At 37.4% G+C, this 27396-nt stretch overlaps 1 long non-coding RNA gene across 1 annotated transcript in view; it reads right to left on the bottom strand.

Moving 5' to 3' along the window:
* Window positions 1-27396, bottom strand: part of LOC128114660 (uncharacterized) — a 61035-nt gene that overhangs the window by 22584 nt on the left and 11055 nt on the right. The window contains exons 2-3 of the long non-coding RNA XR_008219858.1: window positions 8099-8202; window positions 5041-5144 (exon numbers count right to left, since the gene is read on the bottom strand). This is a non-coding gene — a long non-coding RNA (uncharacterized LOC128114660). The remainder of the gene's footprint in view (window positions 1-5040; window positions 5145-8098; window positions 8203-27396) is intronic.

The following is a 27396-nucleotide window of genomic DNA, read 5'->3' as shown; positions in this document are numbered from 1 at the left end:
TTCACTTGGCTAATACATTTAGAATGACCAGAAAGTCCAACACACTTTGTAAAGGAAAACAGCCATGTTAATATTGTCCCCATATCATATTTTAATGTGCAACATCCCAGTAATGCTTGGTAATTTCAGTTAATAAAATATTAAACACCCCTTCAGAACTTAATCTAAAACATTAACTTCAACATATTTATTGTGACAGTTGAGCCATTGGAATTTGTTGATTTCCTTATATTAAGGGCATTTTCCAGTTTAAAACAGAGTAGTCTTCTAACCTTGGATCACTTTTCCAGTACCTTTCTTGTCAATATCCCTGTTGATCTAATAGCAATATGCTTCTATGTGTCAACATAAAATGTATTTTGAGTTATTCTTTGGATGTCCAATACATTTAAACAATGTATTTTGATCATTTATATCCACCATTACCTCCCTTCAACTCCCCCCTGATCTGCCCTTCTACCCACCACAACCTCATGTCCTCTTCTTTTATTAACTGTTTCTTTATTAACAGTGTATACACACATTTCATTTAGAAAACTAAGCTCTACTGGACCAAGGATGATATCTTATTCACTGTTGAATAATGCACCTAGAGCAACTACAGATACTTAATAGCACAGCATAAATCTTTATAGAACGCATAAATGAGTGAACAAAAAAGCAAGACACTTATTAAAGATTTTACTATAGAGATGAGGAAATAAAATTTCAGAGCTATCTAATGATTTGTTTAATGCTAAAATAGCTGGTAAGGAGAATAGAACTGAAGTCCAGATGAAGTGAAATAATGTGATCAATGTGTTTTGCACAGCACTTGGGTTGCACTAAGTCTGCAATAAGTATACCTTTTATTATTTTATTGCAAACTAAAATACTTAGTGTTCTTTCTGCCATATAAAAGATATATGATAGTCACAGAAATTAATTCACTATTTCAAGTGTCTTAAGTCTTATCTATTACATAGTATCTACTGAAGGGTAAATACATTTAGCATATAGTATACCTCTTCGCATTTTCACCCATTTCCAGTGACTCCATTCAAAACATACAGAAAATTACATTGGATTTATGCAAGAATGTAAAAATTCAGTCTGTCAGTTCTTGTATGCCAATTTCCCATGTCAAAGAGGAAAAATTCCATTTAGCCCCCTGAAATTTATGCAGGCTGTTGCTTCCCTTGGCAAATTTCTGAGCCATTTACTCTGTAAATTACTGTGAATTGCAAACAAAAGTTCAGAAATAGGTCTGTGCAGATTCACACCAGTCAGGCAGTTCTGTAAATAGCCTTGCCTGAGTTCTGTTTCAAATACTTTCATTATTAACGATGTCATGTTATCTTTAAAGCTGATTACCAGGCAGCAGCACCCAGTGATAGTGCAAATATTTCAAAACCAGAACTACCAGAGTTGTGGGCTTTATAGAAAACATTTAGCCATATTGCTGCTAAACCAAGCAATCTATTGACATGAAGGAATCATTTACTTTCATATGCTAGCCATTTGGAAAGTGTCACATTTTAGTAAGGGCAGAGGACTGTCGGTTTTTAAACTAAAGCTAATATTTATTTTTTTAAACACAGATAAATTTTTCTTTTTTGATTTTCCTTGAGGATTTTTTAAAGAAATCTTTAGAGGAGTGGTTTGTATATTATTACCAAATGCTTGTTTTCTTGAAAGACGTAAAAGGGATTCACTGTTCACAGAGTGAGTTTTCGACATTTTCCTTATTCTAAAATATTTCTCCAGCATCTTATTCCTCAAACTTTAATAGGTATAATTACTGCAAACAATTAGTGTACAGAATTTGGTAAGTTTTGATGTATATTCACCATTACTATCCAATGTATTGTGGGGTTTTGTTTTATTTTGTTGTTGTTGTTGTTTTGTTTTGTTTGTGAGACAGAGTCTCATGTATCCCAGTGTGGGCTCGAGCTTGCCATGGAGCCAAGGATGTTCTTAAACTCCCGGTCCTTGTGCCTTCACCTCTCAAGTGCTGGTTTATGTAATGCTGAACATCAAACCCAGGGCTTCATGGAGGTTTTCCTTGGTTATAATAATTATGCTTTGCTGGAATTCTTTCCCCTCTTCCATACTGTGCTTCAAAATTTGTTAAGCCAGAAACCTGGGCTTCTGTGAATCTGGTCTGTTTTTGCATCCTTAGTGGCACATGGCACATGCTTATTAATTTATTTAAAGGCTTTTAGTTAAGTACATGCTGTATTCCAGCTTTGTTCTGATCAGTGAATATACCTTTGTGAAAAAGTCCAAAGGACATGCTGTTCTCATGAAGCTTTAATCCCAGAGAAGATGTATATGCAAGGAATGAAGTGAGGAATAATGGAATAAATAAATGCTTATCTAATACTTGTAAGAATGAATTTTTTCCAGGGACAAGACAGAGAGATCACTTTGTTTTTATTTCATGTGCTAAATAAAGTTCCTTTAAGGAAATTTATTCTATCTAATATACATTTTTCTATTTCTTAATGCCAAATAATGCCTCTACAGGGTCAATCTCACACAGTAAATAACCACTTACCTAATCTGAGTATAGAAAACCCAGAAAGTTTTTCCTAATAAAAGTTTGAAATTCTGTCCTTCCATATGTTACTTGATACTAAAATATCTCTCAAATGCAAACATATCTTCCATTCTCCACAGAAATGGAACTTCAAACATGATACTGCAATGGATTCATAACTATAGGTGAATGAAGAGTAAATAAGAAGAGTATTGAACCAGGTAATTCTCCTTAGGATTGCTGCTTGTGTAGAATGCATTACGGTAAATTTCTGAAGTCATAGAATCTAAGGTAGAATTATCCACAAGGAAAGAGAAAACTCACAAGGTCAAGGTCAGACTCCAGTGAAGATCAGGGTTTCCTAATCTGTCCATTATTCACTGGGGAGCACATTCTAGACCACCTGCCCTCGGTCTGATTGCAGTAATGAAAAGAACCCTTCACACATTGCTTGTTTCTTTTTGAGCAAGTGGGAGATGGCAACTTCTCCATTGAACTATTTGAAGACAGGAGCCTGGGCTTAGGAATTAGGTATCTGGAGCTTTAGAACCTCGAGATGCTATAGTTCTCTGTATCTTTGTAGAGTTGTGGAAGGTTTGGACAGGAAGCCCCCAGTGCCATCCAAGCTTACTTTCGACACTGTCCCTCTGGTTGGGAAAAGATGACATCTCTCAGACACTGTGTAAACACCAACCTAGTGTGACCCCTGTGCCATATTCGTATGAGTCTGCTTTTTGTATTGCTAACACTTTTTCTTTATTCTTTTGAAGGACGGGTTGAGGGGAGAAGGGAAAAATTAGATAAAAAAAAACCCTAATCATATAATTTGCAGGATGAGAAAATGTCTCATAAGGAAGAAAATGAGAATCAGAGGATACTGACAACAGCCTTCATGATTTTCCATTCTAGTTAGCAGACGCCTGCCAAACACTAATGAGAAAGAGGAACTGCAGGAGGGAATGTATAGCAACAATGAATTCTACATAATACCTGGGGAATTAATGTAAACAGTAAAGTATTCCCAAAATGCTACCTGTCCCTGTTTCTTATAATGCTCCCAAGGCACAATATGAGCAACTTCAAGCATCATTTTTTCATTGCTTTCATCTATAGAAATGTATTTTGTCTTCATCTACCATGTTTCTGGATCATCACTTATTCACACTTGAGAATCACAGTGTGTTGAAAACACTCCTTTGGAAATTTACCTTAAAGCAGTTCTGATTTACAGTCCCACAGACTAACTCTCAATCCCTTCCTAAAAGTTAAATCGATAGAGATATTATGTATCTATTAGTTACTAAAAACAAAGTTTCTCAATTAAAACTATTAAACAAGGAAAGGCAACATTAATTAATTTAAAAACACTGTAGTAAACATTGTGAGTCCCTGGAACATCAGAAGCTAAACATATATAAGTTCTATCTCAATTTCAGACAAAGAAAAGATAATTCTTATGTAATCAGGCCTGTCTTCCTCTAGGTGTTAGCATTCTGTATTCTCTCTCTTCAGTTTTCCCCAGTTTACACAGAAGAACATTTTAGATGACTATAATCTTCAGCTCTTGATTGTCCTGTAGATCAATCTTGGCATTTGCATTTAACATTAACATTTCTTGCTTCCACCAACTATGGCTTTATTTTTCAGAGCTGACTTCTTAGGCCATGTGAAGAGATCTTTTGACTAGCATATAATGTTGTAAGTATTTTAAACAACAATTTGCGTGATTGAAAATATGTCTTGACAAACAGCTGCTTTCAATATAAATTTGTGCCTGTTAGCATCTTCTTACACAAAGACACGGCTGTTCTTAATTCTAGTGTTTGGGCTTATAGAATCTGTTTATTGATGTATTCTCTCAAAGAAGAGATACTAGAAACAAGATGTAGCTTTGCTCTTTCCTATAATCATCAGTTTAAGACAGGAAATAATTTTCATTTTCTTGACCCTAAATACTGTACAGGAAAAGTAAGCACCATCTTAGGATTGTCAAGGGACAACATTAATTGATTTGGGAACAAAATGCTCTTAGTTCTTCATGATGAATATTGCACAAATCTGGAAATACAGAATTAATGCAGTTCTGAAAAGCACCTTCATTAGACAGAAAATAACACTTGATAATCAATATAAAACCAGTCCACTGAGACCCAGATGCAACCCTAACCAGAAAGCACACACACACATTAGGCCCTCTGAGGAGATGAATTACAGGTCTGACTTCACCAATGCAATCTAATGCTCCTTATTTGCCTTCAAAGAAATGTGGTCAAAATGTTTTTCCTCTCTAGGCCCCATGCCAGGCACATGCTGTGCAGGCACTATCAAACGTGCATGTCATTGCAGCTAAACTCATTTCCTGCCTAAGTCACTCTTGTATCCCCATTTCTCTCTTCCTAATATTTATTCTTCTCACTATTACCTTGGAGTAACCTGATTATTCATCTCCCATAGAAGAGAAACAATTGTATTTATCAATTATTAATAAATAGTAACCAATACTGCTGGCCTTTGCTTACCTCTCTATTACCAGCCATTTGTTACTCTGGTGACATGAGGACATCTCATTTGCATTGAGTCATATATATAAACATTCAGAAGATGAAGAACCACATACAGCATCCTGAAGAAATTAGGGCAGAAAGATTCAAGATAAAGTAAACTTTTATGGAGCTAAATTCAACATTTATGTAACTGGATTGATGGCTGACTTATCCATTTACCTTTTGTCTGCAAGTTGCCTCCCATTTCGAAGTTAATGTCTACTGAACCTAAGTAATGGGTAGCTACTGTTGATAACTTAAAACTTAAGAAAAGGAAATGCCAATGGGACCTTCTAATTTAGATAAATAAGCTCCTAGAATATACCAAAAGATATTCATAGTGCATCATGAACTGCTAATATGGCAGAGATTATTGACATACTTTGGGGAAATACTTGGAATATCTGTGGTAATAAACATATTATTGTTTAACCAGTCAATTGGTAAGAATTTATTGAGTGTCTATGGGTCCCACATGTCCCAGTGTTCAGGAGGTGGGAGATAAAGAACACTAGTAGGTTCACAGGCTACATGGAAATCCAAAATTTCTTTTGAAGGATATTTCAAGTGGAGTACTAAGCCAAAGAAAAATAATTGTTTTATTTAAACTATACCCAATACAAGTAATAATGAAAACTATTGACAAAATTAAGGAACATGGAAATGAAATGAGACGCTCAAAACCATGGAGTGAGCATAACTTAGACTGTAAACACATTTTAGGCATTTAAAAAGCTGAGAGCATTTGCTTTATCCAAAATTTGGATTAAAGGTTCTTAGGAAATTCAATTTGCTACCTGGGTTTCCTCATACATGAAACAAAGACTTCAATACACTAACAAATGAATAGCACTTAGTGGCATAAATAGCACATGGTAAGCCTGTGGAATTGGTGGTCTCCTCTGCAGGAGAACAGTTTGCTGCAGGCATAACACAGCTCTTGGAGTCTTTGTAACAGAGAATGATCACACATTGTGGACTAATATGAGAAAAGCTTTCACACACACACACACACACACACACACACACACACACAAAAAAAAAACCCACTAAGTTGTGGAATTGTCTCAATGATCTCTCTAAGTTAGTGGTTCTCAGTTAGGGGCAATGTTGCCCTCCAGGAACATTTGAGACCATTTTGGATTGTTTAAAGTTGGAGATGATGAAACTGCTCAGTGCAGTCCTACAGTGCTCAGGAAAGTCCCCTACAGCAAAGTGCTTTTCTAGCCTAAAATTTAAACTGAGATCTGAGGTAAGATGTGCATAAATTAGAATGCTAATTTTGTTCATGTTGCAATAGAACCACTGACAGTTTCAGACACAGATGGAGATTTTCTTTAACATAGATTTGCTTGACAGAAAAATTAAAAGAAATTGGGTACCTGTCTCATGCTTCTCTCATACAATGTTTCCGTAAAAATGTTAGGGGGAACATCAAAAACCAGAAATGATTTCAGAGCAGAGTTTTATAGAGAGAAGATGAAAGATTTTAACAAAAACCAAAACATTAAACATTTTTTGAGAGCTGAACTTGGGCAATGGGGTCATGCTAACACTAGGCTCTTCTAAGGGGACTGAATTCGATGAGTATTTCCACAAAACTACCTCTTGTTCTTTTAAAATTCAAAAAAATAAATGTATTTGAATAAAGTGATATTTTATTAATTAAATTTAATTTATTAATTAAAATCAGAAGACAGTGGCATTTTTGTCTCAAGAAAACATATACAGATACACATATACAAAGAACAAATTTGGAAAGAGCAGGATAATGTGACCCAAGTAGTAAATAAATTCTGTGACTTTGTGGTTTTCAATATGGCATTTAGGGACATCAGATTTGTGGACAAATGTAGATTATTTTTATCTTTACCATTCTGAACTACAAAAAAAGATGAAAAGTAAAAACAAGATAATTGTGATGTGTTTCTAGTAGCAGTTTTGAAATTTACAAAGTACTTTGACATTATTTCCCTTATTTCTAGGATAATGTGGGAAATCTTTTACTCATAATTGCTGTTTACTCTCAGGTGTTCAAGGACTTGTCTTCTGATACTAGAGCTCCACCAAACTGTTGAGTGAAGTGTGTGTATTCTAAGAGCCCAAGTAGCAATAATTACAGTCAAAAAATAGCTAACTTATTAATGACACAGAGAAGTAGATGGAAGATACAACCTACATGTGAAGACAGCCTATCATACCACCAAGCTAATGTACTGGGAAATCCTAAGTGGATAACTCTAGCTGCTGAAATTCACGGGGAGCCATGGAAACTCAATAAATCACTTGTACAGGCTGTAAACTTGCCAGCAAATCAATTACAATATCTTTACAATTCTTTTCGGTTTGTAACTAAAATAAGAACACTAGGGATCTCAAAAATAAGCTATCATTGATTGCTTAAAAATCAGTTCTTGAGGTAATGAAAGACACCCCAGTCACCAATCATTAGCAAGGCCTTCATTATATCATTTACAGTATACATTTGCTGAATGGGAAAATGGATTATCTACATATAAGCATGATAACACAAACCCATTATCACTAACTCATGCATTTCAGCTGTTTTTCTAGTATTTAAAATGAATTTGCTGGCTCAGTGGTAGAGTGCTTGTCTAGCATGTACTAGTCCTTGGGATCAATCCCTAGCACTTAAAAATAATAAAAAAAATTACATTGTAATAGCCACATATTCTTCCCTAACTTTAAGACAATAACTAGATTAAGAATGCACTGAATCTATGGTATAGCTTATGTCATTATACATAATTAGTAGCAGAAGGTAAGTAATTATCTGGTTTTTATTCAAGTACTGGTAGAACCCTGCATTTGCTTTTAGCAACTGTGATATGGTTAGAACCAACAGAGAAGGATTAACATTGTTAAATAATTGTTTCTTTGGATCATAGAATTGTACTGCATGACAAAGCCTTAAAAGTTTTTTATAACAGCTTATGTTTTATAGGAGAAAAAGCTTAGACTCAGAGAGGTTATAAGAATTATCCAAATACATACAGCCAAAGTGGTGGCTCACCTAGATCAATAATTGAGGATTCTGAACTTTCAGTTGACCAATCTTTTCATCACAACACATAATACATTGGCCTGATGTCAAGCTTAGTGTTACTGCTCTCTGACCTGCATTAAAAACAAAAATGCAACAAAACAAAAAAATTCAGGCCAATTTATCAGGATAGTTAGTGCTGCTAACTTGTTTGAATCAGCTTGAAATAGACAATGTTAATATTTCCAGTTCATGTCAACTGTGTACATCCTCTAATAAATACCACTTCTTTTATCACTACCCAACGAAAACGTGTATATCACCTTTCAAATTAATCCCATCTTTTAAATTTGTGTATTTCCTCATGTTCCCTGAGCATGTTCACATTCTCAAAGCTGACTCAAAGACATAGACTTGTACACTTATCATTTATTAATCGAACAGAACTAACTGATTTTTAAAACTCAAAATAGATTATCCACCACTGATTCTCTAATAATATTTCCATAAATATTCTCTAGTCCAGAAGCAACTTCGCATGTCTTGACTATGCCTGAAATCAAAGTATTTTGAGATTTCATCGTACAGAAGTCAGAATGACTAGAAACAATAAAACAAGTGACAGCTCCTGCTGAAGAGGGTGTGGAATAAGGGGAACACTCATTCACTGCTTGTGGGAGTGCAAACTTGTACAGCCACTATTAAAATCAGTGTGGCAGTTCCTCAGAAAGATGGGAATTAATCTACCTCAAGATTCAGCTATACCCACGCTGGGCAGTGGTGGCACATGCCTTTAATCCCAGCACTTGGGAGGCAGAGGCAGGCGGATCTCTGTGAGTTTGAGGCCAGCCTGGGCTACAGAGTGAGTTACAGGAAAGGCACAAAGCTACACAGAGAAACCTGTCTCAAAAAAAACAAAGATTCAGCTGTACCCAAAGGATGATTCATCATACCACAAAGAAACTTGTTCAAACATGTTGACTGCTGCTCTATTAATAATAGCCAGAAATTGGAAACAACCTAGATGTTTCTCAACAGAAGAATGGATAAAGAAAATGTGGTACATTTACACAATGGAGTATTACTCAACTGTTAAAAATATGATATCATGAAATTTGCAGGTAAATGTATGGAACTAGAAAAAAAAATTATCCTGAGTGATGTAATCCACATCCAGAGAGACAATAGCTGTTAGGTCAATCAGAACTAAGCATCAATCTGTGGAACCACAGAGGTTAGGTACAGAGTGAGGGAGTGGGGTGGGGTTGGGGGGCCAGATATATTTACATAGAAAGGGGAAATAGAAAAGTTATAGATGGATGGAGGAGATTATTGGAACAAGAGAATCAAGTGGATAGGGGAAAAGGAGAAGGGGAACTAGGGAAAGAATATGGGGAGAAACAGCCAAAATTAAGGGCCATTTGAGTGGTTGTATGATAATATAGGAGAAGCTTCCTAAATATATATACATACAGGAAGGTGATCTAAATGAAATCACCAAATAATGGGGGAGACAGAGTCCCAACTGACCATCTCTTGTCACCAAATGAAGCTTCCAGTACTGTATCTGGGTTACATCTAATTGACTTGTTGGCCAAAAGGGTCTCATGGGAATCTCCAAACAATGCAGTCTATTGCCAAGACAATAGGTTGATCTCTACAAACTGATAGCAAGGCTTCATTACTGAAGACAACACCTACACAACTCATTGAACATGGAGAAGTCAAGCTAGCGTGTACATAGAACCTTCAAACTTACCTGCTAGTATTTTTAGTACAGGAAGGTATTCTGCATACTATCAAAAGAGAAATGTAAACAGCAACCCAGCCACAAACTCTTTGATACACAATGCTCTCCTGCCTACAAGATATGCTAATGAAATGGTGGCACAAAGTTTGTGGGAATAACCAATCAATACCTAATTTGACTTAAGACTTACTTCATGAGAAGGAACCCATATCTGACACTGCTTGAGTGACTGAGAACCTAAGACTATATAGCCCAGGGACCTAGGGTAAAACCAAATACTACTGTTCTAAAAATAGAAAAAAAAATGCAGCAATAAAAATCATTCCTAATGAAATTCTGCTATACTCATAGATCAGTGCCTTGCTCAACCAGCATCAAAGAAGCTTCTTACACAGCAGATGGGAAGAAATATAGAGATCTACAACTGGACAATATGCAGAGAAGGGAGATCTGAAACACTCAGTCTTAAACAGGATTGTTCCCATCAAACCCTTTCTCTCATGGAACCCTGCAGAAGAGGAGGAGGAAAAAGTATAAAAGCAAGAGGGAATGGAGGACACTAAGAAATCAAGACCCTCTAAATCAATATGATAAAATCCCTCATGCACTCACAGAGACTGAAACAGCATGCACAGGGCCTGCAGGGGTCTGTACCAGGTATATGTTATGGCTTCCAGTTTACTGTAATTTTATGGGATTCCTGAGTGTGTGAATGAATGGGTCTCTGATTCTCATGCCTTCCCTTGGGCTCTTTTCCTTTGTTTGCTTTATGTGACTTCAATATGATGGTTTTTGCTTCATCTTTTTTTTTTTTTTTTTTTTTGGTTTTTCGAGACAGGGTTTCTCTATGTAGCTTTGCGCTTTTCCTGGAACTCACTTGGGTAGTCCAGGCTGGCCTCGAGCTCACAGAGATCCACCTGGCTCTGCCTCCTGAGTGCTGGAATTAAAGGCCTGCGCCACCACCGCCCGGCTTGCTTCATCTTAATATATTTTATTTTTTCACATTTGGTTGTTACCTCTTAGAAGCCTGTTCTTTTCTAGTAAGAGACAGTAAAGGAGTGGATCCAGATGGAAGTGAATGTGGGGGAGGAATTGGGAAGAGTAGAGGGAGGGGAACTGCTGTGAGATATCATTCTGTATGCTGTGAATGTGTTGCTCTGATTGGTTGATAAATAAAGCTGTTTCACCAATGGTGAGGCAGAATAAGGGTAGGTGGTACATTTGAACTGGAGAGAGAGGAGAAGAAAGGAGAATGGGGCAGACGCTGAGAGCCGCCGCCAGGAGAGCTAGATGTATAAGTACTGGTAAACCACAAAGTCACATGGCAATGCATAGATTAATAGAAATGAGCTGAGTTAAGTTGTAAGAGCTAGCTAGTGAGAAGCCTGACCCATAGGCCATATAGTTTGTAAATAATATAAGCCTCTATGTGTTTACTTGGGATCAAGCAGCTCTTACCGCAGGGCCAAGCAGGACCAGAGAAACTTCCAGCAACAGGAAACCATAATAAGGATATATTATGTGAGAAAAATCTATTTCCAACAAAAGGGGAAACTTAAAAAAAGACTAATTCTGGGGGTTAAGTAATGCAACTCAGTTGTAAAGGATTTCCCTAGTGTGGGCAAGGCTCTAAGTTCAAACCCCAGGACAATATTAAAAGAAGAAGAAAGGGAGAGATGGAGAGAGAAATGAGAATATGCCTATATTAGATCTTAGCATTCCAATTACATTGGACAATAATGTGAATATTATTGTGAGGTCACCAGGCTAAATTTAAGTGAAAATTAAAAGGAAAGTTACTCATTGAAAGCCATGTTTCATAATGTCCAAAGATATGCCAATCTGAAGATGGTTCAGGCCAACATATACATAAGACCTATGATAACAGCAAAAATGGAGCTAGGGGAAGCTGTTGAGAAGTACACAAGTCTGTTTCCATGAGCAAAAGTTTCCTCTTCTTCCTTACTCAGACCTTTTGCCAAATAACTGCAATCCTTTCTCACATGAGTAGAATGTGATTCCTTGCTCTTGAACTTAGCCATGTTAAATTCTTAGGACAATAAAATCTAGTGAATGGGACACAGAATCTTAAAACAAAAACAAAGCAAACAACAATAGAAAGTATTTGTACAATTCGGCTCACATCTTTCTCTCCTTTAGACCTTCTCTACAAGAAGCACATGTCTAACATAGCACCTTCTACCCATTACAAGAAGGAATGAGAGATGTGGAGAACACACCAATCTACCTTAGCAAAAGCACTCCAAACTACCCAGCCTAGAATAAAGCTCAGCCAAGACAAATAAACATGAAGTAATAAGTAATGATTGATATCAGAGCTACTTGGTTTTAGGGTTATTTTATGACACATCAGTAGCTACCTAGTATGGAATTGTTCCTTATGAGTTGTAGTTATTTAAGCAGTCACAGAAGAAAAGTGAATGGTGATCTTGAAAAGAAAGATTAACCCTCAGCACAGGAAAATCCATAGCCCCTATGTAGGATTTTGCTAGGTTTATTGATGGGGAGTACAGAAGTGTGTCACAGGAGTGGCATTAATGTAATTGGATAGTTTTTTTTGGGGGGGTAGTAAGGTTGGAATACAGAGTTTCTGTCTTGATATCACAAGGATTGACACAGACAGTGGATTGAGCAGCGCTAGGAAGGCTTTGTACATAGAAGATGCTTAATGTTTTTGTGTGAATAAATGAATGGATGATCCAACACAAGAAAACAAAATTCTAAAGCAATATCAGAGTAACAGTTGGTCAAGACAGAGAATTGGAGCAAGAAGCTGCAGAAGATAAGATGTGAAGCAGTGGTGTGGAAGCTCCTAACCAATGGGCACAAGCAGCTTTAGGTGTGTTCAGGAGGATAGAGTTAGTTTTTTGTAAGAAAACTATTGTTCCAAGTTATGGTTGCACATGTTTATAATCTCAGCACTTGGGAGACTGAAACAAGAGGGGCATGAGTTTCAGTCTAGCCTGGACTACATTGCAAGATCCTTTCTTTTTTAAAAAAAGAAGAAAGAAAACAAAATGAAAAAGAAATAAAGGATAAGGTTTGTGTGACAGAGTGACATGTTAGACTCTTCAAGACTTTGTTCTGTCTTGAGATTATAAACACAAAAGAACATGATTTTTCAAACAAAGACATAATATCCAAGACCAAATTCAACAGAGACTTACTCCTTTGTTCATATAGTCCATGCCCATAAAGTAAAAGAACAAGACTGCTGAGAGGGAGGAGAGTTACTTTCTTAAGGACATGTTTTGGGTCAATTTGGAAATGGACATATATTGGTGAAATTATTAAGGCCACTCCATGTAGTTAAAAGGAAGGTTTATTTTGTGGGGTAACTTACAAGTGAAGGGATAGGTAGGTTGCAGGGTCTGGGAAAGACATAGTGCAGTCTGGCGGTGTTCTCTGGAGAACTCTGCTCAGTCTACCTCCAGCGTCCAGGGTCCAGGAACCAAGAGAGATGGCGCATCCCATCCGGGTCTTGGGTCTTCAGGGTCCTCACTTGGCCCCGTCTTGTAGGCGTGACAGTTAACAAAGCCTCAATGGGGGTTGGAATTTCCAGATTAAGATTGGAATGGCTACCCACTACAGACATATCATTGTAAGCCTTTTCCTATACCAGGGGTTCAATATTCTTATATTCCTCCTGTCTTCTTAAATGGGGATTAACCCTTCACCTCTCCTTCCTGAGTAAAGAAGATAGTGCCCTGTACTGATTACTTCAGCGATATTGAGAATAGTCACTATTTGGACAGGTACAAAGGTGTAAGATGCCTTTGTCATTATGCATATTGCTCCACTTGGGGAGAGTTGGGAGATAGAAGAGCCAATATCACTCACAACAGTGTCTGACTCAAGTTCTCAGTTTTCACAGGAGGATATAGAAACCTGGATCCCACAGAGAGCCAGGGGTGCAAAATTGTTAGCATTCTACTCACTCTGACAGAGGATCTCAGTAAGAAGTGGATATGAACACAGTGGGAGGCTCCCACTAAGTCAACTAGGAGATTGCTGAGTCTCTCAGAAAAACCACAAGGAGGTGATTTCTTCATCAGTGGAGCTATTGAAGTTAATGCCTGCTCACAATGAGATCATGATGACTGCTCAGTAAAATCCTAAGCAGTGGGCTCACCCAACTTGCCATTGCTGATAATATAAGGAGCTAGCCTACCCTCTCCACGTTCCTGATCACAACACTTGAGGACAGATGATTTGATGAAAAAATGGAAGTGGAGTCAAAATGTACTTAGGGCACATTTCTTGTTCCTATTGTCCTCTTAATCCCCCTCCCACTTTGCTAAATCTTTTCTCCTTCCCAACAAACCCCACTCCTATTTTCATATCTTTTGTGTGTTCATTCTGCTGAACTATGATTGCTTGTATGAGAATGGGCTGAGAGCTATATAATTGAGCAAGGGAAAGTTATCAATGGCTATAACACAAAAGAATACAATTTCTCCTCTCCCATCAATCATTAGCTATTTATAGCTTTTCAGGAGGAGACTGCACCTCATGAGCCCCTCCCCAATCCATGATATATCAGTAGGCCCAATATTCTGCAGGTCTTGTGCATGTTACCATATTTGCTATGGAGTTCATGGCTGTTGTGGGAGACCACAGAGGTTTCCTAGTGAAATCTGAGCTTGCTTTACCCAGCAAGACTGCATAAGAGGATGATTGGACCATGAGCCTGGCTACCAGGTGTTTGGAAGGGTCTACACTTGGTTGTAGCTACCAGGGAGAGGTCCCTACACCTTGGCATTGTTATAAAAAGCCCTTTTGAATAAAGTTCTGGGCCATTGGGTATTGACCCATGTCCTCCTGAAGCTATCCTGTGTTTCTGTCTTCTTTCTTCTTCTTGGCTAGGCCTATCACTCTACATAATATTTCTTATTACTCTCTCCTCCTCATAGGAACCCTGTAAAAGGTGGGGGCTGGTCCCCCACAGTTGGCACCAGAACTAGGGACTTGGGTGTGGAGGAAGTTAAGTGAGAGTAGGAAAGTACAAGTTGGGTATATCTGGTTTTATATTAAGGTTAAAGTAGTGGTATTGTATTCTTTGGGAGTAAAATTTTAAATATAAAGTAGAGTTCAAGTTAAACTAAATAAGAAAGTAGTTAAAGTTAGGCTGTAATAAGTATCTCTAAATTTCTCTTTCTCTCTATCTCAATCTCTACCTACTAAATTAGGTTTGAAGATGGTAGTATAAGTAAGTCATAGAAATGTAGGCTTAGGTATATTAGGGTAGAATATAGGCTTTAGGTCTTGGGAAATGGTGAAGGTTTAATAGAGGGTTTAATTTAAAGTAGAATAGTTCCCTCCCACCCAGTACAAGCAGAACCTGGGATGCAGAAAACAGCATCCATAGCAGATTGTGAGCTTGGCAGTCTGAACAGCTTCAGAAGCTCCAGAAGCTGCTAACAACAGTGAGTGCTATAGCCAGTACAAGCAGCAGCAACCAGGCATAGGCAGCTGACACCTGTGAGGCATCAGCACAGCACAGGTGGCAGACACCTGAGAGACAGTTTGAGCAGTGGGGTTCTGCAAACTTTCTGCTGAGAGGAAGCTGAAGTGAGGAGCAGAGACACTGTTCCATGGGAAAAGGTGAATGACGAGCAGCAATGAGCAGCGGAGACTGCTGCCCTGGGCAGAGAAGCAATGTCAGTGGCCAAACAGCTGAGATGCGCTGGAGCCCAGGGAACTGTAGAAATGAGACCTGTGCTTCAGGCAGAACAGAAGCAATGTTAGAACCTAGGCCAGCTCAAGCCGCCAGGGTTAGGGTATGGGTGGAACCATAGAGTTGCCCTGTGGGCAGCATTCAGCCATGCAAGCAGGGCAGCATACTTGGAGGAGGACTCCTGGAGGAACAGGTAATTCAGCCAGGGTGCAGCATCCATGACTGGCCATGGCTGGGTTTCCTCCTGGACCCCAGGTGCTGAGAGCAGCAGCTCATAGCAGGAGCAGCCTCTTGAGCCCGTGTGGCATGAGGCAATTGAAAACACTCAGGCCTCTAGACACAGGGGTCCTGGGAATGGCCCAGTTATGGGAGGCAGAGACAGACCAGGACTGGGAAAGCTATGAAATCCAGGAGCCAAAAGCCTTGCAGTTTCTGTTTGCTGGCTGCACAGAGAGCTATTCCAAAGAGCTTGTAGCAGCTCAGTTATTATGACAGTTACTTCACCCTGAGGCAAGGTTCTTAGGGAAAGACTGACATAAAATGCTGCTGTAACTACAAGTGCCTCTATTGCTGAGAGCAAAAGTTTCAGAGATGCTTGTTTGAACTAGAATTGTTAACTGCAAAATGTTTTTGGTTACGTGTTTCTTCATATTTGGAAGACTGGTACCAGAATTACTTATTGAACTTTTTGGACTAAAGAAATGAGATGGACAGGAGAGATTCCATTGAAATGGGACAATTTTGAATTTACTTATGCATATAGACTCTAACAACTGTGGTGATTCATGAACTGTTTTGTGTTAAAAATGGAACTGTTTAAATGGAAAAGTTTGGTTTTTTTTTTCTCAAGCTCAAGATGCAGTTTAAAAAATTATAAAGAAAAGGGGAAGTTAATATTCCTCAGTCTATTTAATTTAATAATAAAAAAATATTTTCTTGTCCCTTGAGTGGACTGATGTTAACTTGTGTTAATGTACCCTATGTTTTGTATAGTTCTATTAAGAAATTGCTTTTGAACGTTTGCTAAAGTTTTTAAAGTGTTAATGGTTATATTGAGAGTATTGCTTTTGAATGTAGGTTTGTAAGATTATAATTGTGTATAGTAATATTTATGTTAGAGTTATTATGTTAACCTGTTGGTATTAATGCACTATGATTTGGAGAAGCTAAGGGAATATTTAAGTTTAATGTGAATGCATCAGAAGTTTATCCTATGTTTTGTTAGCAAGAAATGCAAATAGTTATATTAAGAGATTGCTTTAAAGTGTATTTTTGCTAAAGTTTTTAAAGTATTAATGGTTCTATTAAGAGTGTGCTTTTGGATGTAAGTTTGAGAAAATTGTAATTATGTAGAGTGATATTTATGTTAGAATTATGTTCCCCTGTTAATGTTTGGTGAAGCTAAGGGAGTCTTTAAGTTGATGCAGTTGCATTAGAAGTGTATTGATTTATTTGTTGCAGTTGCATCAGGAGTTTGTTAATTTATTTGGTGTGGTTGCATCAGGAGTTTATTGATTTAAAAAAGGGCTTGGTGCAGCTAAGACTGTTGTAGTCATTTTAGACCCATTCCAAAAAGGATATTCCATCTTTATCATCATCTACTCATTACTGGGAGATGTGGCAGCCCTAGTGAGCAGGAGTAGTGCTGTGGTGATTCCAGCTACTTGCAAGCTCTTAGTGGAAACCTGAGTCAGAGTTGCCTAGAGTTAAGCTTTGTACCCTTACTTGTGATTTAAACTATTAATCAGGGGGACCTTTGGGAGCCCACAGAAGTTTCCTAGTGATATCTGAGCTTGCTTTACCCAGAAGGACTGCATAAGAGGTTGATTGGAATATGGGCCTGGGTACCAGGTATTTGGAAGGGTCTACACTTGGTTGTATCTAGCAAAGGGGAGGTCTTTTGCCCCTCCCCTGGGCATTGTTATAAAAAGCCCTTTTGAATAAAGTTCTGGGCCATTGGGTATTGACCCAGGTCCTCCCAAAGCTATCCTGTGTTTCTGTCTTCTTTCTTCTTCTTGGCTAGGCCTGTCATTCTATCTACAAGTTTCTTATCCCTCTCTCCTCCTCATAAGAACCCTGTAAAAGGTGGGGACTGGTCCCCCACAGGATGCAACAGCCACATCATATCCAGAAGATAGCATTTATCAGTACTCCTTCCAGTCCTTTCATTATTTCCACCCCATCTTCTGTGATGTTACTTGAGCCACAGAAGAGGGTGATAGAAATGTTCTATGCAAAGCACTTAGTGATCTCTTTTTCTCAGCACTTTGACCAGTTATGTTTCTCTGCATTAATTATTGACCACTTCAAGTAGAAGTTGATCTGACTCAAGCTAAGAGCAGTCCTAATTTATGTGTATAAACATAAATATGTAGAAGAAAATTTGACATCAAGCCCATTTCACAAAATAAGCAGTAAGTTCCCCCACAGGGTCTACGAATTATACAACCATGGGATATTGACCAGATATGAATTGTTTTCCTGTGGATTAGTCCTCAAATCCAATCAGAATGCCATTAGTTACCCCCATAACAGCCATGTCATCAGTGGACACATCTTGCCAGGCAGGTGTTATTTAAAGCTCATAAAATTCACAGCTGGGTAAGACCACAGATGTTTTTATTCCTCCAGCAGCCTGCAGAGCACCTTTCAGCACTATGAAAGCTAGGAAGAAGGAAGGAAGCTTCTAAAACTCTTCTCATCTTGCAAAACCAAAATCTTATATACATTAAGCAACACCTCATTTTCCCCCTCTAGTGGTCCCTGGCACCTCCAGTATATTTCTGTCTTTGTTGACTAATTTAGATGCATTATATACATGTAACACACAGAATTTGTCCTTTAGTACATGACTTATTTTATTTAGCATAATGTCCTCAAGATTCACCTATATTATAGTACATTTCAGAATTTCCTTTCTTTTAAAAGTTAGAGATTCTGCTGGTGCTTTTAGGTTCTCCTCCAAGATCCACAACACTTGGGGTGCTGACTAGGTTTCCAGTAGCAGGCATGATTTCCTTCTTGTTGAGTCTTAAGTCCCAATCAGAGAGCTTTTGGTCACCACCAAGGTATGCATTCCACTATTACACCTATAGGGTTATCATGCCATGTTGGTCATTGTTGTGGCTCAAAGATGTCATAGTGGTGTAGTAGTGCTGGCTGTTTCCCCTTTTTGAAAGCTTGCATGATACCTGCTGGTATCATTAAAGCTATTCCTCAAGGAGTAAGCATTCAAATCAATTCTAGCACAGGGGCCTCTGGGCCCTGTGTTTGAAGTGCATGGTATCTTCAGCAATAGGGACTTGCATTCCACCTCAGAAAGGCAGCAAAGGTTTTGGGAGTCTCTTTGGGAACCCTGACCAACAACTAACTCAAAAGAGGGCTTCTCATGCTTTCTCATGGTGTTTTTGTTACATGGTCTTTTGCTCTTGAAGGAAGTGTTGTCAGACCAGATGGGAGAGTTGGAGAAATAGTCTTTCAGAGGTAAGAGCACAAAAATTAGTTATACAATATAGCTGAAGTTTTCCTGTGTCCTTCCCAGTCCTTGGTTAGGACAAATCTCTCTCACCCACCAGTCCTGCAGCTGCCCAGACCCATGTAAACACACAGAGACTTATATTATTTATGAACTGTATGACCATTATCTCAAGCTTATTACTGACTAGCACTTATACTTAAATTAACCCATAATTCTTATAGTTTTCTAAGCTGCTTCCTGCTGATAGGGGGTGCTGGTAGTCTTATGGAGATCCTGAGAAAATTCAAGATAATGACCAAGTCCTTTGTTGATAGGTTCCATCTGTTAAGGTTCAGGAGGTCTGACTTGATCAAATCTGATTCATCTTAACCTGAAACTAATCAATAGCCTCTCACTTCCTGTGGAAACAACAGCAGAACCTATTTTCCAAAGCAACATATCCTTAGACATAAATTTTGAAGTCAAGATAATATATATATATACATATACATATATATGTGTATATATATATATATATATATGTATATATATATCTCAGTAGCCTTTACAATCAAATGTCTTTCTGCAGTTAAAAATCCCAAAGACAACATAATCTAGATTCTCGGTGTAATATCCATCTTTACATGGCTTATTTTAAATTACCTTTACTTTATCTTTAAAGACTTTATTTTTTAAAACTTTCTATTTCTTTATATAACTGTCTATATTCCTTTTCCTCTCTCTTCCAAGCCTACGTATATTTTTAGACACATCGTAAACCGTTTAGAGGTTTATTTTATCTGGATCTGTTTTATTGTGAATCTATTGCTTTAAACTGCATCATTATTAGGACTAAAATAGAAGCTTTGGCTGCTGGCTCCACCCACCTCAGCTTTCCAACATGGCAGAACTATGTTTACTGCCAGCTTTGGCTTTGGGAGCCATGTGTACCACAAAGTCTCAGAAGCAGTGGGTCTATGCCTCCATTAAAGCATTGTGTAGCTCAGAAATCTTTTTTTTTTTGTATTAGTAAAAGCTAAATCTGCCATGCAGTGCACTGTGTGGTTTGGAGATACTACTATGTACTGCGGCAGAAATCCACCATGCTGTACTCAAGCCCACAGCTGCTGCAAACCCACCATACTGTAGCTCAAGACTTGCCTGAGAGACACAACTAGGAAGCTGTTTTGGCTCTGTTTTAGAATCTTTTTTTTTTTTTAAGTTTTCTCAGGTTTTAGGTGGAAAGTCTTGCCCCACATTTTGGCACCATTTGTAGCTGAAGTTTTCCTGTGTCCTGCCCAGTCCTCAGTCAGGACAAATCTCTCTCTCCTGCCAGTCCTGCAGCCACTTGGACCCAAGTAAACGCACAGAGACATATTATTTACTAACTGTATGGCTGTTAGCTCAAGCTTATTACTGACTAGCTCTTACATTTAAATTAACCCATAATTCTTATCTATGTTTAGCCACGTGGCTTGGTACCTTTTCTCAGTTTTGCCTTCACATCTTTTCTGTGTCTGGCTGGTGAGTCCTGACTCAGCCTTCCTCTTCCCAGAATTCTCCTCATCTGCTCACCCCACCTATACTTCCTGTCTGGCTACTGGCCAACCAGCATTTTATTAAACCAGTCTATAAAAGCATTATCCCACAGCAATATCATATCAAGTAGCCAGCCTTGAAAACATGGATAGAAGTAACATTTTATGGACTGAACAGGTTGTATTTATATATTTAGGTATATATATGTATATGTAAAACAATTAATAAAAAAAGAGAGCATGAGTTTGAAAGATAGCAATGAGTAGTAAGTATGAAGGTTTGGAGGGAGGAAAGAGAATAGAATGATGTAATTATATCACAATCTCAAAAAATAAAAGAAAGAATGTATAACATGGCTCCTGCCTCTACAACATGTGGTGCTTGGTCAACAGGAGGAATTGTAAAACAAAAACTCCTGAATAGAAGCTGTGTCTGCAAAGACTGATTGATCAGAATTTCAATCCTGTGGAGAGATCTGAATTGTTGGAAGCCCAAAAGCTACTTGTCTTATCTTGGGCTAGTTCTAATTCTCCAGAACAGCCATTCCTTTTCCACCTCTACACCATAATTAATATCTTATGACTAATAGAATCCTTTTGGAATCTATTAACTTAGCAGACCACTAGCTTCCACCAACTCAAAAGCTAAGAATGTCATAAGATAACACCTTGGGCCTCTAGAAAAGCTTCCCCCTTCTTGCTGTAACCACCTTTGATGTACTTGCCTTGATTTATGACATTTTCTGTTCCCTGAAACTATAAAACTTCATAAAATTACTTCCACAATGGAATATAGAATTTGGAGTAACCAAAAACCTGTCTTGTTGGGCCATAGTCACTCAAAATGAATCCAGAAAAAACTATCTCTCATTCCTTTTAAAAATGTTTTGCAAAAATAAAGTTAAATAGTATTCTATTACATGGTATCATTATATCACATTTTAATTATTTATTTATCCATTGGGTCTTTGTGTTACTGCTACCTTCCATCCACTGTGAATTACACTTCTGTGAACATTGCTGTAAAAATACCTCTTTCACATCTTACTTTCAAACTGGGGAGCATATACTGAGAAAGAGAATATCTGGAATCATGATAATTCTACTTTTAATTTTTTTAAAGAAACATCCACATTGATTTTTTTTAGAAAAGTTTTATGGTGTCTCTTTTTCTATACTAAAATGAAATTCATAAGTAACATAATCTATCTTCAAGGATAACTTTTAAATTTTGTATAGTATCATGTGATGGGACACTAAAAGGTAATTATTCATAATATAAACTGTATTTCAAGTGCAAACATTTAAGCATGGCCACAAGAGTTAATTTATCATAATAAATAAATTTAAATTTTAAGGAATAAGAAACCTTAAATGCATGTTACATGATGAAAGACATTTATCTGGTGTGTGTGTGTGTGTGTGTGTGTGTGTGTGTGTGTGTGTGTGTGTTAAACCGGATTCTGATTTCAACTTCATAACATTCTCAAATAGTCAAAACCATGGAAACAGTAAACAGATCATTAGCTGCCAGAGTTTGAAAAGGGAAGGAATAAACACAAGAGATTTTTAATGTAGTGAAATATTCTGTATGGTAGTATAAGAGTGGATATATGTCATTATAAATTTTCCAAACTTGTAGAATATACAACACCATGAACCCCAATGTAAACTATAGTCTTCAGGGAATAATAATGAGCCAATGTTCATTCCTTATAATAAATGTACCAATCTGGTATAGGATTTTAAAGTTAGGAAAGACTAGGGCTGGGGTGGGGGTGTGTGGAATTTTTTTGTACTTTATGCTCCATTTTGCTGGGGAGCTAATGCTATTCAAAAACTAAATTATATATCATTAACAATTACTTAAGCAGTCAAGAGACGAATCTAGATACATTTCAATAGAAAAGAAAGAAAGCAGACTGGTAAGGCAGGTTAGTGGTAGAGCACCTGCTTATCAATAATGTACTTGAACTCTGGGTCTAATCTCTGGCATTGAAATAAATAAATCAGTGTGGTTGACTCTTACTGGAACCTAAATTTTAATATTTTGTAATGAAGGCTGGATAACCACATAAACACACACACACACACACACACACACACACACACACACACACACACACACACGGAGAGAGAGAGAGAGAGAGACAGAGACAGAGACAGAGACAGAGACAGAGACAGAGAGACCTACATACACATAAAGGACAGACAGATATATCTGCAACTCACTTCAGTATTGTTTTGACTACACAAATGATGTAACTGATGTTGCCAATAATCACATAATGCTTTAGATTGGTAAATAAGTCCTAGCAAACTTCCAAAGGAAGTGCATTGAAACTTTCTTCAGTGTGGGTAGATAGATGATAGATAGATAGATAGATAGATAGATAGATAGATAGATAGATAGATAGATAAAAGGATGAATATATCTATACATATGTACATACATACACAGATATATAGATCAAATGAAGTGATAAGCAGATAGATATTGAAATATTTTTCTGTATTATTTGAGGGTAAATTGCAGACTGTTTTTCCTGTTGTTCCCCAATACATTAAGATGTATTTTATATTAAGAATAATCTCTTACATAACTACATTATTAAAAGCAAAAATTTAAACACGATATAATGTTGTTATTCAATGTATATAACCATATTTTAATTTTCGTCAATTGGCTAATTTTCTTTACAGCAGTTCTTTTAAGATCCAGGATCCTGACTGGGGCCAAACACTACTTTGGAATGTAAAGTTGCTTTAATCTGAAAACGTCAGGCAGACATTCACTATCTCTTATGACACTTATATTTTTGAATAATTATTCAATAAACTTCCATTTGGTTTTATCTTATGTTTCATAGTGATTATCCAGATTATGTATTTTCATAAGGATAATCTACAAAAATAATGGTATACCCTCTCAATGTATCTTACTAACAAGTAAATTATTTTATTGTGTTCCATTATTAGAGATAGAGAATGTTTTCACCAGGAAAAAAATTATCTAAGAAAAGCAAGTTCACACAAAACTGATACAACATACTGCTTAATTATGTTGCTTTTTCATAACTCAGCAAAAGCATAAGTTGATTTCATCTAAAAACAGCATTTTCATCAAAAAGAAAAGTAGTCCCTAGTGAGCATAATTTAGTGAACAACAGCTTTATTGACAAGAATTGAGACTTTTGAAGTAAAATTACGTTACGCTGAAAATTAATGTGCCTGGTAAAGTATCCTATCAAAGGATGAGGTGGCACTTAGCTGGAACTTAGCTGGTGGCCAAAAGATACTGCTTTACAATCAGTGTACTTGGGAATTCCTGTATCAGAAGAAAAAGGGACCACCTCACAAGATGGTATATTGGGTCTTTGAGATAGGTTAGCTATAAACTGCTTTCCTACAGTTCAATGAAATGAAAAGAGTGAGATTCATTTTTCTCTCATTTTGCTTCCATCTGATTTTGTTCTGCTAGCAAAGTACTTGAAGTAAAGCATCTATTAATCTTGGAACAACCACTGAATTTAATTACCATGTCTAATGTTAGCTTGTACAAAGTGTTATAGGGATATGTTTTCTTCCATAAGAAGTACAGCACAATATGTTCTTCTATTTCAAATCCATTTTACTTAATTCTAGTGCTTTGACAAGAAAAAGCAATACTGCTGCCGACCTTCATATTCAGGCTGCTATCTCTTGCTGAACTGCACACCTGAGAAAAATCACATCCCACTTGCCTTCATCCCGACTGCCATGCAAAACTATTTCCATTTGCTACCCACCACCCTCCACCAAAAAATAGAATGAGGAGAGCATGAATAATTGTTGTGTTCCAAGGGACCGTGATGAATTTTATTAGTGTACAAAGCATATTGCATGAATTTGCCAGGGGTCTTTATTCTGAGCTCGCATATGTTCTGCAAAGCTGTCATTTTAAGCTGCACAGAGTGGTGCTAAGTGGCTCATTCCATTCCCTTGTATGGCTATTCACCTTTTCGGGTGAGTAGTGGGTGGGTATGAAACTCCACACACTATGATGACAATCTATACAAAGTTTCTATTCCCCCATACATTTTTGAGAGAAGCAGGTAGAAATTAAAATGGGATGTCATATTAATTCTCTGTGGGAATCTCCTGAATTAAGAGGCTTTAAAAACTATTTTCAAAAGAAAGGTTATTCAATGGGGTCATGGATGGAAGGTACAAGGCAACATACACAGAAAACAGTACTGAAGGAATGAGGGAAGAAATTTCACGAATACAAAGGTATTCAGGTTAAACACTTAAAAAACTACAGAAACATGTTAAAATTTGTCAAACAAGATCTTTTTTTTCTGCAGAATCTAGGAAAGGGAAATAATTCTGGTGATTGTGATCTTACTAGTGAAGGTGGACTAGAACACATTTCAAATTTTAGTATTTGGGATTTTAGTCTTATAAAGCAGAATCAGAAAGAGTTCTATTAACAAGTATAATAACCTTATCTTTACCATAAACCATAGTTTTCTAGATCTATTACATTTTATTTCTGGTATTACTGGAAGTGAATTTATATTATAATAAAATATAGCTTTCCTCAGTTTTCCTCCTAAAAGATATCATTTCACATTCTGAATGGAACCACATGCACATTAACTATTTCAAATTAAAACAACAAAAGATAAAAAATACTTATAAATTTCTTTATATTTGACCTATGATAATAACTAACAATGCATTTTTTTTTTGGTTTTTCAAGACAGGGTTTCTCTGTGTAGTTTTGGTGCCTGTCCTGGATCTCACTCTGTATGCATGGACTTTAATGTTTCTGCTTTTACCATTCAAATCCTCAGTCCTTCACTCATAGTTACTTCTTTTTTTTTATAAGAGTTGCTGTGGTCGTGGTGTCTCTTCACAGCAGTAGAAACCCTAAGTAAGACACAAGATGATACCAGAGACTGTGGTATTGTTGTGATGGGCCAGACCATGTATTTGTTTGGAGGAATGTGGGATTTGGTACTTTGGATTAGGAAAGCAGTGAAATGATTTAAGTACTGCTTAAGGGGCCATACTAGTAGGAGCATGGAAGACAGTGGTGCTAAGTGTCATTTGAACTGTTTAGGGATCACTCAAGAGGTTTCAGAGAAGAATTTTAATATGTTGCCTAAAGATGATTGTTCTTGTGATATTTTGGTGAAGAAAGTGGCTGCATTTTGTCCTTGTCCAAAGAGACTACCTGAGGCTAAAGTGAAGACTTTTGGATTAATTCCTTTGGCTGAAGAAATCTCAAAATAGCCTAGTATAGACTCTGTCATGTGGATATTAGTGGTAACTCTAATGAAGATATATAATGAAAGGAGCAAGCTGAGCAAGAAAAAAATATTTGAGGAGAAAAAGAGCACCAGAAAGCAGGATGGAGCGAAATTCTTTATTCAAGAAGATAAACAGATTAAGGAATGGAATAAAGGTAGTAGTGACCTCAGGGCAAGATCCCACCCAGCTAAGTTTCCAACTTGTGAAAAGGAAAAGAAAAGTTTAGAGCCAGTATGGTGGTGCATGCCTTTCATCCCAGCACCGAGAATGCAGAGACAAGCAGACCTCTGAGTTTGAGGCCATCCTTGTCTGAATATCAAGTTTAAGGACAGTCAAGCTTAAGCAGTAAAGAAAAACAGAAAGCTAGTGAAGATATAATTAAACAAGAGGACCATGTTCCAGCCACAATAAGCAGCAGAACTTGGTAGCTTTGGTCACGTGGGTTTGGCTTTAGAGTTAAGGACAGAAGTTTGGAGTTTGCCCAGCTGGTCTTCAGTCTTGTTTTGATCCAGTATTTCCTTTCTATGCTCCCTTCCCTGTGGTTTGAAATGGTAATGTATATCCAACATTATATGTTGGAAGTATGTGATCTGCTTTTTTATTTTAATTTTACAGGAGATTATAGTTAAGAGGTTGCAGGAGTCTCAGAAGAGACTTTGGACTTTGAGACAAGTTTGGGGCTGTTATAGACAATGGGGACTTTTGAAGTTTGACTGAATGCATTTTTGCATTATGATATGTCTACAAGCTTTTAGGGGCCAGTGAGTGCAATATGGTGGTTTTAAAGAAAATGACCCCCAAAAGGAGTGGCACTGTTAAGAGATGTGGCCTTGTTGGAGTAGGTGTGGCTTTGTTGGAGGAAGTGTCTCTGTGAGGGCAGGCTTTGAGGTCTCAAGTTTCACTCAGTATGATAGTCAACTTCCTGTTGCCTTTGAGGCAAGATGTAGCACTCTCAGCTCCAGCACTACCTCTGCCTGCACCACTACCATGTTCCCCTTCATGATCACAATGGACTGAACCTCTGAAACTGTAAGCAAGGCACCGTCAATTAAATATTTTTGTAAGAGTTATTGTGGTCATGGTGTCTCTTCACAGCAATAGCAAACCCCATCTAAGACAGTTACTGTTTGTCCTTCCTACTAATCACATCTCTGCTTGATTTCAAACCCCCTACTTTGCTATCTGAGTACCAAATCATGTACTTTTATTGTCCTGATTCTTCTGTCTTCTTGTCCTGCTCCCCTATTTCTTTTCCACACACTCACTTTTGGAGTTTTGAATACTTCATGTCCTCCTAGACTCAGTTCTTTTCAGGAGAGAGAAATGGAGACAATATCTCATATATCCCAGCTTGGCCTTGAATTTGCTATATAGCCAAATATATGCCAATATATATGGTCTTAATATATATGGCCTTGAACTCCTGATGCCCTTACCTCTATCTCCTGAATGCTGGAATTACAGGCATATTCTACCACATTTAGCTGGACTCGATATAAATGCATTCCCACCTGAATATATCATCCCCCTTATTTATTTTTCCATAAGCCTTTGATTATATCTTTTGTGCTGTGTTTTGTACCTTTT

Source organism: Peromyscus californicus, unplaced genomic scaffold (genome assembly GCF_007827085.1).
Source record: "Peromyscus californicus insignis strain IS unplaced genomic scaffold, ASM782708v3 Scaffold_10__1_contigs__length_136768540, whole genome shotgun sequence".
Lineage (NCBI taxonomy): Eukaryota > Metazoa > Chordata > Mammalia > Rodentia > Cricetidae > Peromyscus > Peromyscus californicus.
Note: the sequence above shows the minus strand (reverse complement) of the source record. Positions and strands in the feature narration are given on the sequence as shown.